This window comes from Odocoileus virginianus, chromosome 24, assembly GCF_023699985.2.
Source record: "Odocoileus virginianus isolate 20LAN1187 ecotype Illinois chromosome 24, Ovbor_1.2, whole genome shotgun sequence".
In the NCBI taxonomy this organism is placed as follows: Eukaryota; Metazoa; Chordata; class Mammalia; order Artiodactyla; family Cervidae; genus Odocoileus; species Odocoileus virginianus.
In genome coordinates this window covers 45,037,603-45,054,024 of record NC_069697.1, presented here as the reverse complement: position 1 = coordinate 45,054,024, position 16,422 = coordinate 45,037,603, and the positions used below count along the sequence as shown (strand labels likewise).

At 42.6% G+C, this 16,422-nt stretch overlaps 1 protein-coding gene and 1 pseudogene across 2 annotated transcripts in view; one reads left to right on the top strand and one right to left on the bottom strand.

Moving 5' to 3' along the window:
* Positions 1 to 16,422, top strand: part of TBC1D30 (TBC1 domain family member 30) — a 92,410-nt gene that overhangs the window by 19,960 nt on the left and 56,028 nt on the right. The window lies entirely within an intron of this gene.
* Positions 1,962 to 3,981, bottom strand: LOC110130668 (E3 ubiquitin-protein ligase SIAH1-like; annotated as a pseudogene).

The following is a 16,422-nucleotide window of genomic DNA, read 5'->3' as shown; positions in this document are numbered from 1 at the left end:
AAATTTTAAGAAAATTTTTTGGTCTCTTTAGTGTTTTAATATAATAAAACAATATCACTGATTTAAATAGAATTCACTTACTACTTAAAATATTATAAAATGTATCACCATAAAGAAGAATATTCTAATACATATACGTATATTAAAAAATAAGCAAAAGGTGATATATGTGGATATCCACCTATCAAGACTAACAAATATTACTGGCACATTAGAAGTCTCTGTGTGTTCCTCCCCAGTTGCAATCGGCTTTCTCCACTGCACTTGTGTTAATTATTCCCTCACTTCTCTTCATAGTTTTTCTCCCCTCCTGTACATATTCATGAATAACATATAGTTTTAAAGAGCTGAGTAGCAAGCCCACCCCTACTTGTGTAGGGAGAGGGTAATGTTACCTCTGGAAAAGCTCTGAAAAGATAACCAGTTTCTGGGTCACAGTCTGATGAATTCACTGGAGCCCCTTCTGGGGTGTCAGAGGGCAAGATTGTAAGCGGGTCCTGTAGCATTTGCCAGGACTGTAGTTTGGACTAGTAGCTGAATGATCATTGAAGTTAGGGGAGTAGACTACTGCTTTTTTATTTTTTTATTTTTTATCGAAGGATAATTACTTTACAATATTGTGTTGATTTCTGCCATATGTCAACATGCATCAGCCCTAGGTATACATATATCCCCTCGCTCTTAAACCTCCCTTCCACCTCCCACCCTATCCCACCTGTCTAGGTTGTCACAGAGCATCTGCTTGAGCTCCCGAGTCATCCAGCAGAATCCCCATTGGCTGTCTGTTTTACATATAGTAATGTATGTGTTCCCATGACACTGGCTCCATTCTTCCCACCCTCTCCTTGCCCGACTGTGTCCACAAGTCTGTTCTCTATTAATTTTTGGCTGTGCTGGGTGTTTGCTGCTCTGTGCAGGCTTTCTAGTTGCGGCACACGGGCTTCTCATCGTGGTGACTTCCCTTGTTGTGGGGCGTGGACTCTAGGTGCACGGGCTCAGTAGTTGTGGCCTGGGCTTAATTGCTCTGTGACTGCTGCTTACTTTTGATTCGAAGCCCGCCATGGCTTTGCTCCTGCTCTCAGAAGTAGGTCCAAGCAGAATACTTTTGTGGGCATGGAGGGGAGTGGAGAAGAGGCACTTCATCAGCACACTGAGATAAACAAGCCCAGGTGAGAATCTGGGCCAGCTCACCTGGGAATTCTCTCCTGGCCTTAGAAAGAGGGTCCAGGAGCAGGAAGCCTCTTGTGTTGATTGCAGTCCACACCCCTGGGACTTGAGCTGCTGCCGCGCTCCGCGCCGGCCGTGCCCTGTCTGCGGTTCACCTGTCATCTTGAGATCCCTCGTCACTCTTATCCTGGAGGTTGTCTTTGTCTGCTGTGTTGGATCTCTTTCTTCTTGTGTCCCGTGTTTTCTCCTTCTTACTTTTTATATCATCGCCCACGTCCCCTTGAGAAAGGATGCCTATGGGGTCAGTTTCTGGAAACTGTGCAGGGATGGAAATGTCTTTATTGTATCCTTGCTTCGACTGACATTTCTATACCTGCTCTGTTGCCTCCTTGCTTTCACTGTTGGCCTAGAGAAGTCAGAAGCCTTCTGATCCGTCATCCTTTGCACTGGACTATTTATATCTCCTCGTTGAAAGCTTGTGAACTCCTTTTTGTTCTTGGCCTTCTGAAATTCATGGGCAGGTTGCTTGGTGTGGGTCTATTTTCATCCATTATGCTGGGTCTAGGCAGGCTTTCTCGATCAGGCAACTTGTCTTTCAGTTCTGGAAAATTTATGTGAATTAATTCTTTGGCTTTCCTCTCTTTTTTTAAAATCAAGTTTTATTGAAGTATAGTTGCTTTACAGTGTTGTATTGGTTGCTGCTACAACATCCTCTATATTTTTATTTTTCTTCCTTTTTCCTCTTTCTGGAATTCTGTTGTTTGGCTGTTAGAGCATCTGAACTAGTTCTATAATTCTTTTTTTTTTTAATTGGCCAGATATTCTTTTAATGCGAATTATAAAAGACCAAAAACATTTTTTTGCAAACTGCCTTTTTTTTTAAACAAATGATTTGCTTTTAATTACAAATACTGTGTGAGATGATGCCTTCTTTTGCAAAACCAATAAATACAAGAACAAATTTTAAACATATGTAGTTTGTCCAAGATATGTGGGGGGACGGGGAACCTGATCTTTTTTCCCCAGTATTAAAAAAAAATCAGTACTCTCTAGCTTGACAAAGAATAAGTTTGAAGGTATGACTCAACTGGACAAGAGAGGGAGGCCATTTTATAGCTGCTTTAAATAGCTACTGATGATTCTTCCGATGTTACCTTTCCTTTCTGAAACCCATATCTTCACAAAGTAGTTGAATATAAAATATTTCTAATAAACTGATTAATGTGGAAAAGAAAATATGTATCAAACACATGTATAAATTTTACCATCAACAATTATGCATATCAATAAGACACTATTTTTAAAAGGTACAAAAAAGTGAGGAAAAACCTGAGTTACAGAAAAGAAAGTCAAATTTACTTAATGAAAACTAGAATTAATAAAAATTAGCAAATACACACACACAAAAATATACACACAGCAGCAGCACTATGTATTGACTCACGTAGGGGAAAAGCAGTGGTCCAAGACCACTCAACATGGCTTTTTCAGTTAAAGGGGAAAAAAATCCAAACACACACACAAAAAACAAGAACCTAGTATTTTTCAACAGTATACTCAATCTACAACAAACACAAATTCAGAATTATTTTACAGTGCTTCCTTAATACAAAAGATGCCCATCTTGGGGGGTGTGTGTGTGTGTATATATATATATTTCAGTGGCTTCCTGTTGACTTATTTTTAAATATATTAGTGTTATTACATTTATTACATTAAATATATTGCATGTTATTACATGTATTTAATGGCCTTTCCCTTTATTTAGCATCATGTGTCTAGCTTCTACCTACAAAAAATTCTGATTGGTAGGCAGGCAGGTGCCTTATTTTCTGAAATCGAATGCAGTGGTTTTAAACACTGGCCAGAAAACGTTTGACTGCCGTTTCAACACATGGAAATAGTTACATTGATGCTTAAATTGCCATTTTCTTCAAAAAGCTGTGCAACTTTGGTGTCAAAGACTAGGCAGTCGCTATTCGTGATGGCTGTTGCAATGCTCTCGTGAATAGATTGAGGCGTGGCCTCCCAAGTCAGTCGCCGCCGAGGACCACTGAGCTCAAGTCGATAAAAGAAGTTTTCAGCTTCCTTGTGCGTTCCTATCAGTTGTACAATGGCAAAAAATTGCTGGTGACCAACGTATTTTTCCTGTTTCTCTAAGACTAACATGAAGTGAACTCCAAAGCAGGACTGCATCATCACCCAGTCGAAGGCACCAGGAAGGTTAATGTCGGTAGCGAGGAAAACAATGTCCGCGCCCTGAAGGGTTGTGATGGACTCGTGCTGATGCATCAGATGTGGTATGACAGCATCCAGAGAGCCTTGCCATTTGCAGGAGGCGCCAGGGCATGGGCAGCAGCAAGGCCGACACTCACAGAGTTCTTCGTGGTCTGCCTTCTCCGTGTGTGGCAGAGTGACTTCACATCCTGAAGAGGCATATTTACAGGGAAAGAGGACTGAATTGGCCACGTTCTCCATAGCCAAGTTGCGAATGGATGCCAACGGGTCGAGGCAAGTCGGAAAACAGGAGATCTTTGAGCGACAGTTGCCACAAACAAGATGGCCACTCTGACACTGAAGGATGGGCGGTAATACGTAGTCAGAGCAGCCCAGTCACTTAAAGAGACTCGCCCAGTCACTGTTGGGCGAAGTTGTGCCAGTCAGGGCGGCCACGCTCTGGGAGCTGCCAGGAGGCAACGCCGTCTGTGTCTGACAGCTCATTTCTGTGGGCGGAGAGTGCGCCTTGGCCCGGTCCTGGCTCAAACGCTCTCTGTCGCCGCCAACCGCCGCCACCGCCTCTTCCTCAGGCCAACACTGACGGGACACGCTGGGTGGCCGATGCCGCCGGAGAGTGCGCCCCACAGCGGCCACCCCGCCCCGCCCGCCGCCGTTTAGCACGACGGTCTGCCTATTCCCGCTCAACACCACACCGTGCTGCGGCCGCCACAGGAGGCGCTCCGGCGTCCTGGAGTGGACGCGCTGTTATTCTCGTTTTGTTTTCTGTATCTGTTACCTTGCTTTCCTTTCTCAGAGATTATCTCAACTTTATTTCCCAATCCTGTTACGGAGACGTCTTTGGGGCATTGTTGTTTGAATGCTTCATGTATATATACAGTATGCTGTTCTTATAGATGTAATATATTTTCTTATTGCTCCATGGATGATGGAGACTAAAACAGACAAACAGAAAACAGCTATTTGGAGAAAATAGGCTGTACAAGGAGGAAAAAATTTTTTCAGAACTACTGTTCTAGTTCGAGTTCCCTGAATATTTGATAGTCCTTGGCTGTCTGCTCTTAAATGTGAGGATCTAAAAGAAGGACTTAACTCGGTCTGAGCTCACCACTAGGGCTTATGAGCTTGGAGCTTTACTGAAGGGTTATGGGGATGGGACCTTTCTTATCCCCTACCTACCCCCCCCCCCCCCCCCCCCCAGCCCAGGTCATTGTCTTTAGGTTTTTCTTGTGGAGCTGGTGAGCCTCAGGGAAGAGTCTCCTAACTTCTTGCCTGGGCGCAAGTTTTGTGGGGATAAGAGCTGGGTCTGCATTCAGCGCTCAGAGTGCATATGGTCTAAGAATGCCTCTGTTTTAGGTCGAGTTCTCACTCTTAGCTGGTTGTCCAGCAACTCTATTTTAACCCCTTTCAGGAACGAAAACTTCAGTCTTTTTTGCAGGGATGGTAAAGAAGTAAGTCGGGCTTTCCAGGTGCTGCTAGTGGTAAAGAAACTGCCTGCCAATGCAGGAGGCCTAAGAGATGTGGGTTTGATCCCTGGGTTGGGAAGTCCCCTGGAGGAGAGCATGGCGACCCACTCCAGTATTCTTGCCTGGAGAATCCCATGGACAGAGGAGCCTGGCGAGCTACAGTCCATGGTGTCCACAAAGAGTTGGACATGACTGAAGTTACTTACCACACAGAGAAGTAATTGACCAGCCTCATGAAGTAGAAGAGAGAATCTAGGGATCCAAATATTTTTCAACAGCTTCCTCCCAATTCTCCTTATTAAGCCGGGCTGCCTCTTTCAATGGAGTATGTGGTGTAATAGAGTTTGGATTTAAGCTTTCCCATGTCATTTTGGGATGTGGCTTTCTAGGATATGCTAAGTCAATTTCTATGTGTCTGTATGTTTTTTTTCCGCTTCAAAACTCTATTGCTGTTATCTGTGCTGCTTTTTTGTTTTGTTTTGTTTTGTTTTTACTTCTTGATCCTTGTTGGTTATGTTAAACAAAGATCTCTTAACTGTAATTTTAGTGTGACTTTGATGGGAACCAAAATTAATTGGGACCAAAATTCATTGGAAGTACTGATGCTGAAACTCCAGTACTTTGGCCACCTGATGTAAAGAACTGACTCATTGGAAAAGACCCTGATGCTGGGAAAGATTGAAGGCAGGAGAAGAGGACGACAGAGGATGCAATGGTTGGATGGCATCACAGACTCGATGGACATGAGTTTGAGCAAGCTCTGGGAGTTGATGATGGACAGGGAAGCCTGACATGCTGCAGTCTATGGGGTTGCCACGAGTTGGACATGACTGAATGACTGAACTGAACTGAAAATTAGTTGGAATTTTTTTTGAATCCTCCTTAATCCAGTTGTGTGTACTCCTTTTTTCATAAGCTCATTTGTTTTGCTAGGTGGAGAGAAATGAGCATTTTTTCAACTTTATTGAGATATAATTGATTTAACTTAGCATTTAGATTAAGGTAGATGTGACTTAACTTTGGAACATGGTTGCAGAATTGTGAATTTTGGCATAAAGCTGATAACATATTTAGGTAATGTCTTGATATATGATTAGCAGCTTAGTCTGCCCTAAAGTTACTTAGTAAGACTATGACTAGTATAAAGAAAGTAGCTTATCATTACTTACAATATATTTTAACAGCAGTTTCCTCTCATATTCTTTAAGCTCTTAGTGTCTTGCTGCTGAATTATTTTTTCATTTTGTCATAATTTACTTATCCTTATTGGAAATTTGTAAAATGTTTGAAAGTACTGTATAGCTTTGGAATCTCTTACTTCTGGGGAGATTCTTGTGGCTTTGAAAGAAAAAACAGTAGATGTTTCTTGTGACCTCATCACAAAGAGAACTGGTTTTTAGAGGAAAAAAAATCTAAGTCTCAAATTCATAATAATTTAGAGCTAGACTAGAACTTAAACGTGATTTCTGTTTACTCCTAACCTTAGGGCTGAGCAAAGCGAGGTGTGGAAGAGTTAAAAGTGTTGTTGAATATAATCTGAAAAACAAAGAAAAGAACAACAGCAACACAAAAACTGAATCACTATGCTGTACACCTAAATCTAACCCAATATTGTAAATCGACTGTACTTCAATTAAAAAAAAAAACATTATGGAAACTGTGTTGATCGGTAACTCAATCAAGGCTCCCCAGGTTGGTGGTGTCCTAGTGATCAATTATGACAAAGAAAACTGTACATACATCAGCAGAGGTAGTTCTCTTTCTCTTTTTAATTTTCCTAAGAACTGTGTTAAATTTATGTTCTCTGTATGGTTGGTTGTGGCTTGAATCCTGGTTCAGCTGCATAATTACATGAGGTGCAGTTTCATGTAAGTTATCTGACATCCCTGTGCTTCATTTTTCTCATCAGTGGAAAAAAAAACATGGGGGCAGGGCATGATGATAATACCTACTTCATAGGATGGTTATGAGAATTAAGTGAGTTAAATTATACATAATGATTATTGAGGAGGGTCTGGACATACCATTTCCTATTAATGCCATTATTTCTGCTCAGAGGAGGTTTAGAGGCTGCCTTTTCCATCAACATTTGGGTACTTGCTTTTTGAAGGCAACTGTGAAGGCTCTTGGGGTTCTTCCCATTTTAAAAATTTGATAGGATGAGATTATTTGAGGAGGAGATCCTCGATTATCATAATTTGGGATTTTAGACTTTTCAGCTCTCTGGGAAAGGATGGCTTACTCTTGCCCAGTATCATGGAAGGAGATTGCTCCTCTTTTATGTGTTTCAGTTGAAAAGCTGATGTTTAAACATGTTTGGGGATACACATTATATCTGAAAGTTGGCAACTGCCTGTGTGTACAAGGGCAATAGGGTCCAAGGTGAGAATCACCTAAGTTCCCCTTAAAACCTTGCAAAGAAGAACTAGGTTTAGAAATGATAGGAATGTGCTACATGGCTAGGGGTAGGTGGGCTGGGGAAATATCCCAGGCAGAGATAATTGTAGAGGCTGTGAGGACATCAGGTACTTAGGATACTTCTGGTAATCTTACTATTTCTGGGTATAAAATTGGGCTGTGTAACTAACTGCCTGTGGAACATAGAACACTCATGTCCATGAACTGCCTTTTCAGCTAGATTGAAAGCTGTTTGAGGGCATGGCTATTTGACAATAGCTATTGGATAAGTAAACATTTATTCTGTTAGTATACAGTACTGATGATGATAATGCAATCTTATCTCTATGTGAGGGTGAAGTGAATGGAGAAAATTAGATGTCATTCTAGTTAGAAAGTCTGAAAAATAGGTTGAGAATTTATACTGTTTATAAATTTATATATCTCAAATGGTAAAAGAGTCTGCCTGCAATGCAGGAGACCAGGGTTCAATCCCTGGGTCTGGATGATCCCCTGGAGAAAGAAATAGCAACCCACCCCAGTATTCTTGCCTGGGAAATCCCATGGACAGAGGAACCTGGTGGGCTACAAGTTAGTGATAAAGCAACAAAAAAGCAACAGGAAATAGCCAAAACAGATAATTCAGCTATGTTGTCTTTATAGAGTATCTCTTTCACAGCATTGTAAAATTTTACCTCTGTACTGTCAGTTCTAAATATGGATCTGATCTAACTCCCTCTCCAAACTGCAGGACCTTTATTTTCCTACCTACTTCTTGGAATTTTCATCAGGATTTTACTTTTGATGTCATTGACCAATAGTCTAGCTTTTTTTTTTTTTTTTCCTGGGGAGGGCATGAACAAGTTGGTGTTTGCAACAGACTCTGTATAGAAACATATTTTAATATGTTATGTTGGAAGAGAATTGTCTCTAATGAATGCACATTGTTGGTTTGTGCCTAGTCTTTTAGACAGAACTCTTTTTTGGTCTCATCCAGTGTTGTCTTCTCAACACTATTTGCTGAAAGAAGTGTTCTGGGATGTGGTCACTAAAGCAACATCAAAATTTACTCTCTGGCCTGCGATCTCTCCCATAAGCTTTCTGTGCTGTATGAAAGTTGCTATAGCTGGGCGCCTTGGTTTTTTGTGTGTCTAGTTCTTCCAGCTCAAGGTGGAGATGGCCTCACACCTTACTGACACCCCCCAGGGCTGAGAGCAGAGGGCAGGCCTGCTCCTTTCTCTGACCGGGGCCTGCGCTCTTCTTCCTGACGGTCTGCTGCCTCTGACATTCAGCAGTTTTCTGATTTGTCAGATCACAGTTTCTGGCATCAGTTATGTAACATAATTCAAAACCAGTGGAAAGGGGACACAGAAGTCATTTCCTTGTTTTCTCCATACATCTTCATTCTTTCCGGGCAGATTCTTTTAGCCCATGTTGGTGGCCCTCTCTGAACTTTTTCTGCCCTATTTCTCCCAGGATGACCCATAAGAGCTATTAGGGATTCAACTCACGTGTAATGTGAGAAGATTGTGGTCCTCAGGTGTTAGATTCAGCTCTCTACGCAACTCTCTACTCATGTAATGTGAGAAGGTGTGGTTCTCAGGTGTTAGGTGATGATTCTTAATAGGTCATCAAGGAAGCTTTTCAGGTTTGATTCCCACATTAAGAGCCACATCCATATTAATAGATTTGTTGTTATTCTTGGAAAGATGTGATGATAATATTTCTCCTTTGTAGAGGAGGTGCTAAGTCTGCAGATAGTATTGGGCTGTTTCAGGAGTGAGTTCAGGAGTCCTGGATTCTGTGTCTGATGCTGTTGGTTTTTCTGCACATCATCCCACTTGCCTTTGTTCATCTATTTAAAGAAACAGTATTCTTCTAGGGGACTTACTGGTGACTCTTCTTTGTGGTATCTCATTGAGGGAAACAACATATTCGCTTTCAAAGTTTTAGCCTTTGAGTGTGGAAACAGTTAACCCCACATCAGAAAATCAACAAATTTCCCAACCTAACCATTAAAAAATTTAGTTGCAATGTTCACCCTTTATTTGAGTGAAAGTTGAACGGTGAGTGGAAGGCGTCTCCATTATTGTCGTCGTCATGCTGTGCTCAGTCATGGCCCACTCTTTGTGACCTCATGGACTGGAGCCCGCCAGGCTCCACTGTCCATGGGATTTCCCAGGCAAGAACACTGGACCTAGTTGCCCATTTCCTACACCAGGGGGTCTTCTTGACCCAGGGATCGAACCCATGACTCTTCTGTCTCCTGCACTGGCAAGTGGGGTCTTTACCCCTAGTGCTACCTGGCAAGCCCTGGTGTGCTATATATAGTCCTGCTGCTGCTGCTAAGTCACGTCAGTCGTGTCCGACTGTGCGACCCCATAGATAGCAGCCTATCGGGCTCCCGTCCCTGGGATTCTCCAGGCAAGAACACTGGAGTGGGTTGCCATTTCCTTCTCCAGCACGTGAAAGTGAAAAGTGAAAGGAAAGTCGCTCAGTTGTGTCCAACTCTTCACGACCCCATGGACTGTAGTCTACCAGGCTCCTCCGTCCATGGGTTTTCCCAGGCAAGAGTACTGGAGTGGGGTGCCATTGCCTTCTCCGGCTATATAGTCCACAGGGTTGCAAAGAGTCAGATACGACAACAGCGAGTCAGAAGCAATAGCACACTCACATGCACCTGGGAAGGCCAGTGCTAAGTGAGATTCACTCCACCTGTGTGGACCAGTCACCTTCCGCATCCAGTGGTATTAGTGTCCCCTCCGTGGATTGCTGAGATCATACTTTCTTAAACTTTCCCATGAGGTTAATACTCCTTGCACTTGATTTCAGTCTGTGTTTTACTTGAAACTATATCCAGAATTGCTATCAGTGCTATAACTCTAGTTAGGGAATGGGAGTCTCAGAATGAGTAAATGACCTGACTGAGAGTTCCCTGTTAATCAGCCCAATGCTCCTCTCAATTTATAGAATAATGAAATTTGAGATCCTTGGGGACCAGCTAATCTGGCACACTTATTTTACAGGTGAGGAAATTGGAGGCTAAAAAGGGCTAATAAGATGGTTGCAACTACCTCACATCTTTTAGGAAGGCTGCTATTAAAAAAAGAAAACAGAAAACGAGCGTTGGTGAGAATGTGTGAAAAAAGGAAACCCTTGTGCATTTTCGGTGGGAAAATAAAATGGTGCTGCTGCTATGAAAAATGGTATGACAGTTCCCCCCAAAATTAAAAATAGAATTACCATGAAAAAGTGAAGTGAAGTCGCTCAGATGTGTCTGACTCTTTGCGACCCCATGGACTGTAGCCTATCAGGCTCCTCTGTCCATGGGATTTTCCAGGCAAGAATACTGGAGTGGGTTGCCATTTCCTTCTCCAGGAGATCTTCCCAGTCCAGGGATTGAACCTGGGTCTCCTGCATTATAGGTAGACAGACGCTTTACCGTCTGAGCCCCATATGATCCCACGATTCTGGGTATACAGTTGTCCCTCAGTGTCCACAGGGTCAGTTCCAGGACCATCTGTGGATTCCAAAAGCCTTGGATGCTTGAGTCTCTCTGTATCTACAGTCTGTATCTGTGGAGTCAACCAGCTGCAGATGGTGTAAAATATCTGCATATAAATGGACAAGCACAGTTCAAACCCATGTTGTTCAAGAGTCATCTGTATACCCCAAAGAATTGAAAGGGGGGGGGTCTAGAAAAGATATCTGTACACCCATGTTTACAGCAACATTATTCATAGTAGCCAAGGTGTGGAAGCGACCCAAGTGTCCATCGATGGATGAATGGATAAATGAAATGTGATGTATACATATGTGTTCTTAGTCGCTCAGTCATGTCCGACTCTGCCACCCCATGGACTGTAGCCCACCGGGTTCCTCTGTTCATGGGGATTCTCCAGGCAAAGTTACTGGAGTGGGTTGCCATGCCTTCCTCTGATATATACATATGGTGGAATCTTATTTACCGTTTAAAGGGAAAACAAGTCTCACATATGCTAAAACATGGCTGAACCTTGAGGACATTATGCTAAGTGAAATAATAGTCACAAAAAGACAAATGGGTACCACTTATATGAGGCACCTAGAATCATGAAATTCACAAAGACAGAAAGAATGGTCGTCACAGGGGCTGGGAGTACTGTTTAATAAGTACAGAGTTTCAGTTTGGAAAGATGAAGAGTTCTGGAGATGGGTTGCACAATAGTGTGAATGTACTTAACACTATTGAACTGTACATGGAAAATGGTTAAGAGGGTATATTTTATGTTACACATATTTTATCACTCTTCTTCAAAGATTTTATGGTCACATGGATAGTTGGTGCTTCCTTGCCTCTCAACTATTCTGTGCTTGTCCTCACATGCCATTAATGGCATTCTTCCCGCAAAATCAATCATGCGTCAAGCTAACACATCCTTTCCTAACTGGCTTGTCACCACCCAGAAAGATCATTTTTGTTGTTGAAGTGTGGCTACTGTTTGATGATCCATCCTCCTCTCTCCAAATTGTTTTTTCCCCCTCTGTGCTCCAGGCAGGATGAATTACAGCTGGTTGTAAAAATTCACCACATGCTCTTGCCATGAGCTATTCGCTTTGGTACTCTCCTCTCCATTACCTCTCTATGGTAACTTCTACTTTTAGGATCCAGCTGAGGCATCATGTCTTCTGGAAAGTACCGTTGACCACAGAGTCTGAATTCGGTGCTGCTCTGTTCAGGCTCGTCCTGGCCACACGGGGCTGTCATGCTCTGTTCCCTGGTCTGTATCTCCCGCTGGATTGTGCCTTACTTATTTGATGTTCCCAGTATCTAGTACTCTGCTTGCATGGGGTAGTGGCTCAGAAACCTTTGCTGAAAAAATAACAGTGTCTTGAAAGATGCTGTTGTAAGAGAGGCATATTCAAAAATGTCCATCATCAATCACTGATCTGCAACTCTCTGGCTTTTTTTTTTTTTTTAAAGGGTATCTCTCATTTTTTTAAACTGTGGTAAAATGTATATGACCGAAACTGTGCCATCTTTTTAAAAACAATTTTATTGTTTGCCTCAGTCCCCGGCAACCTCCACCAAGTATGGGTCCTTGATGGGCTTATTTCATCTAGCAGAGTGTCCTCAAGGTTCATCCATGTAGTAGTAACATGTGTCAGAATTGCCCTCATTGTTAAGGCTGAATAATATTCCCCTGTGTGTAGGTGCCACATTTTGTTTATTCATTCATCGATCGACACTTGTATTGCTTCCACCCCTTGGCTATTGTGAAAAATGCTGGCATGTACATGGGGCAGCTCTGACTTTTTAAGCATGACAAGCCTGTCCTTGTGTTGTTCACACAGCACCACATAAACATAGCTTTCATACCCTGAATATCCTTCCTACCTCCATCCTGAATCATTTTTCTCCATCCATCTGCTTTCTGTCCTGTTTCAGTCTCCCCAGTTTAGATCTTGTAACTTGTTTTCCTCACTTAGAACTGCTTCTGTTATGACAAACCCACAGCCAGTGCAATACTCAAGTGTGAAAAGCTGAAAGCCTTTCCACTAAGATCTGGTACAAGACAAGAATGTTCACTCTTAGCACTTCTCTTCACCATAGTATTGGGAGTCCTAGGCACAGCAATCAGACACGAAGAAGAAATAAAAGGTATCCAAATTGGAAGGGAGGAGGTAAAATTGGCACTCTATGCAAATGAAACCATAGAGTTGCTTCTGTGGTTTCCCTCTGCATCTGTGATTCACACTCACCCTCTTGTCTATTTTTTCAGATCAGTCATGCTACAGGCCCAGTTGTGGAAGACCTGTTTCTCTACCTTGTGGAGTTTGGGATCTTTTGACAGAATGTTTTCCCTTCCCTCGTCTATTCTCTCCTCCCTGCCAGCATTTTCTCTTCGGCTTTGCTAGCTATTCCCAATTGGAGAAAGGAGGCTTTACTGGCAGCAGTCTTCCCATGCCCTGTTCAGCGTGAAGCACCCCCTTCCTTGCCCTTGACACCTACTGCTTCCTCTCCGCCATCTCCCACGATTGCAAGGCCTTGGAGAAATGGAAAGTGATTTCCTGAGCTAGAGATGACCTATTGCACAATACAGCCCCCGCTCCCAGCAGCCCTTGTTAGGGAATCTGGTGGGGGAAGGGTTTGTTTCACATCTTTTCTGCCTGGTTCATCCTGCTTCTCCAAGGTCACGTGCTGTCTGTCCCTGTAGCACAGTCTTTTCTCTTCACTCTAAGCCTGTATCTTCTCTCTCAGTCCCCGAAGTACCGCTGGCAGGAGGCTGGCTGTGAGTAATGTCCTTGCCTGAGGGTTTTTGGATGACGTGGAGGAAAGCTGCGGCGTGGAAGGATACAAGAGGTGGTTGACTGGTGAACTGAATCTTGGACATCCTTGCTCTTAAATGCTCTTAGGCCATTTTCCTCTGGGAATTTCTCCCTTACAGTCTTTTCCTTTAGGCTGTAGTAATCTGGTGGCTCAGATGGTAAAAAATGTGTCTGCAATGCAGGAGACTCAGGTTCGATCCCAGGGTCTGGAAGATCCTCTGGAGAAGGAAATGGCAACCCCCTCCTGTATTCTTGCCTGGAGAATCTCATGGGCAGAGGAACCTGACGGGCTATAGTCCATGGGGTTGAACAGAGTCTGGATACAACTGAGCGACTAACACTTTCGCAATAATCTATTTTAGGCATCCCAGGTGGTGCTAGTGGTAAATAACCAGCCTGCCAATGCAGGAGATGTAAGAGATTCAGGTTTGATCCCTGGGTTGGGAAGATCCCCTGGAGAAGCGAATGGTGACCCACTCCAGTGTTCTTGCTTGGAGAATCCCATGGACAGAGGGGCCTGGTGGGCTACAGTCCACCCGGCTTGCAAAGAGTCCAACAGGACTAAAGTGATTCAGCACAAGCACAGTCTATTTTAGGGCTCAGCTGCCCTTGCTGCTAGAAAGCCAGAGGATCAGGAGTTAGATGATAAACCCACACATCACTGGGCTTGCCTAAGCTTTCCCTCACAGGAGAGTCAGCTGTAGTTAACTCTAGAATGATGTCAGGTGGGATGGTGGAGGCATTCTAAACACTTCTGTTTGGCTAAAGTTCATTTTGAATCAAGTCATACAGTAAATTTTATTTTTATTTTTAAAATGTTTTTTATTGAATGAAAAATTCTTTAAATTCTATGGTGCTTTACAGTTTTTGAAATGTTCACACACCTGATTTCATAGAATCTCATAATAACCCTTTTTTCTCTTTTCCTCTCCCCTTCTACATTTCCCCTCCCCCTTCCCAGTGGTCACCACTGGTTTGTTCTCTGTATTTGTGGGTCTGCTTCTTTTTTATTTTATTCACTAGTTCATTGTGTTTTTTAAGTTCCACATGTAAGTGATGGGTTTCCCTGGTGGCTCAGATGGTAAAAAAATCTGTCTGCAATGCTGGAGACCAAGCTTTGATCCCTCGGCTGGGGAGATCCTTGGGAGAAGGGAATGACAACCCACTCCAGTATTCTTGCCTGGAGAATTCCATGAACAGAGGAGCCTGGTGGGCTATATAGTCCATGAGGTTGCAAAGAGTCTGACATGACTGAGTGACTAACACTAACTAACAGTGATATGATACAGTATTTCACAGAGCATAGTGCCCTCTAGATTCATGCATGTTGCTCCAAATGACATTATTACATTCTTTCTTAATGGCCATGTATCATTCCATTGTGTGTGTGTGTACACATGCACACATCCTTTTTACCCATTCATCTGTGGATGTACACTTAGGTTGCTTCCATTGGGGTGCATGTATCTTTTTGAATTAGTGTTTTTTGTTTTTCTCCAGATATATACCCAGAAGTTGCTGGGTCATACGAATCCTCCATAGTGGCTGCACCAATTTTCATTTCCACCAACAGTGGACGAGGGTTCCCTTTTCTCCACATCTTTGCCAGCGTTTGTTCTTTGTGTTCTTTTTGATGACAGCCATTCTGACCGGTTGTACACCAAATTTTGTAATGCAAGTGTTGGACATACAGCAAGGAGGCAGCTGAAGCATTGAGTCACTACATCAAAGCCTCAACATCAGCAAGTGGTTAATGAGCTTTTTCTACTGTGTGTGATATTGTGCAAGAATTTTCAAACACATTTTTTAAAGTCTGGGCAATTTAGTTTGAATCATCTCAGATGTTACCCTAACTTTGGGACACAGTGATTGTGACAGCTGGTCCCTGCACAAGAGGGAACACAGCAATGGCACAGAAATTATTCAAGAACAATTATACCCAAAGTCCTCATCATCTAATGTTTTCTCTCTATGGAGAGGATCTTTGGTTTGTTGCTTTCTCAGCTCTTGAGCCTGTTTCCTGTTTCACATTTGACAAATTATTTTCAGAGACAAATCATATCTGCAGTTTCTTGGGGGAACTTCAAGGGGGCCCAGATTTTTCCTGGATGAATTATAGGGTGGTTGATGCAGAAATGATTGTCTTGTGAGGTTTCCACCAAGCCCCGTCTCGCCATGGGCTCTTAGAAACAGCTGGTCTTCAGTAATCCCTACGAAAGAGCTTCACCCATTTTCTCTGGCATCATGGAATCTTTTTATTTAATTGGCAGTGCTAGGTGGACCTTGTTGATGCTGCTTCTCTATTATCTCTACCAGTACCTTGTCTGTTTTAGTAGGTAAATAATATATGGGGAGTTTAAGGAAATGGTGGATGTTTCATTTACTTGGTAACGTAAATGAGGCTGTGAACAAGTCTCCTTTCAAAACTTCCAGAGTGTTTTTGGTCCTGCTTAGATCAGAACTATCTGGTTATATTTTATTGGCTTGGTATAGCTTTTCAGGGAGGTAGACCTGCATTCAAACCCCAGCTCCACCACTTTTTAGTCATATGACCTTGGGAAACTTATTTAACCTCTTCATTTGTTCCTTCTTTTTTCCTTTCTTCCTTGAGGAATAAAAAAATTTTTTAAGTACAAGGAAAAATACAACAAATTCCTATATTCCTACCACTCAGAATTAACTATTTATAGTTGAATCTATTTTCTTTTAGTCATTTCCCCCTCATGCTTAGTAAAAAAAAATATTACCCTGATAATATATGGGTACACTCTCCCTTTACTCCCCACTTCTTGTGGAATAATACTTACCTTGTTGGGTTAAAATGAGATTAGAGAACTAAAGCACCTAT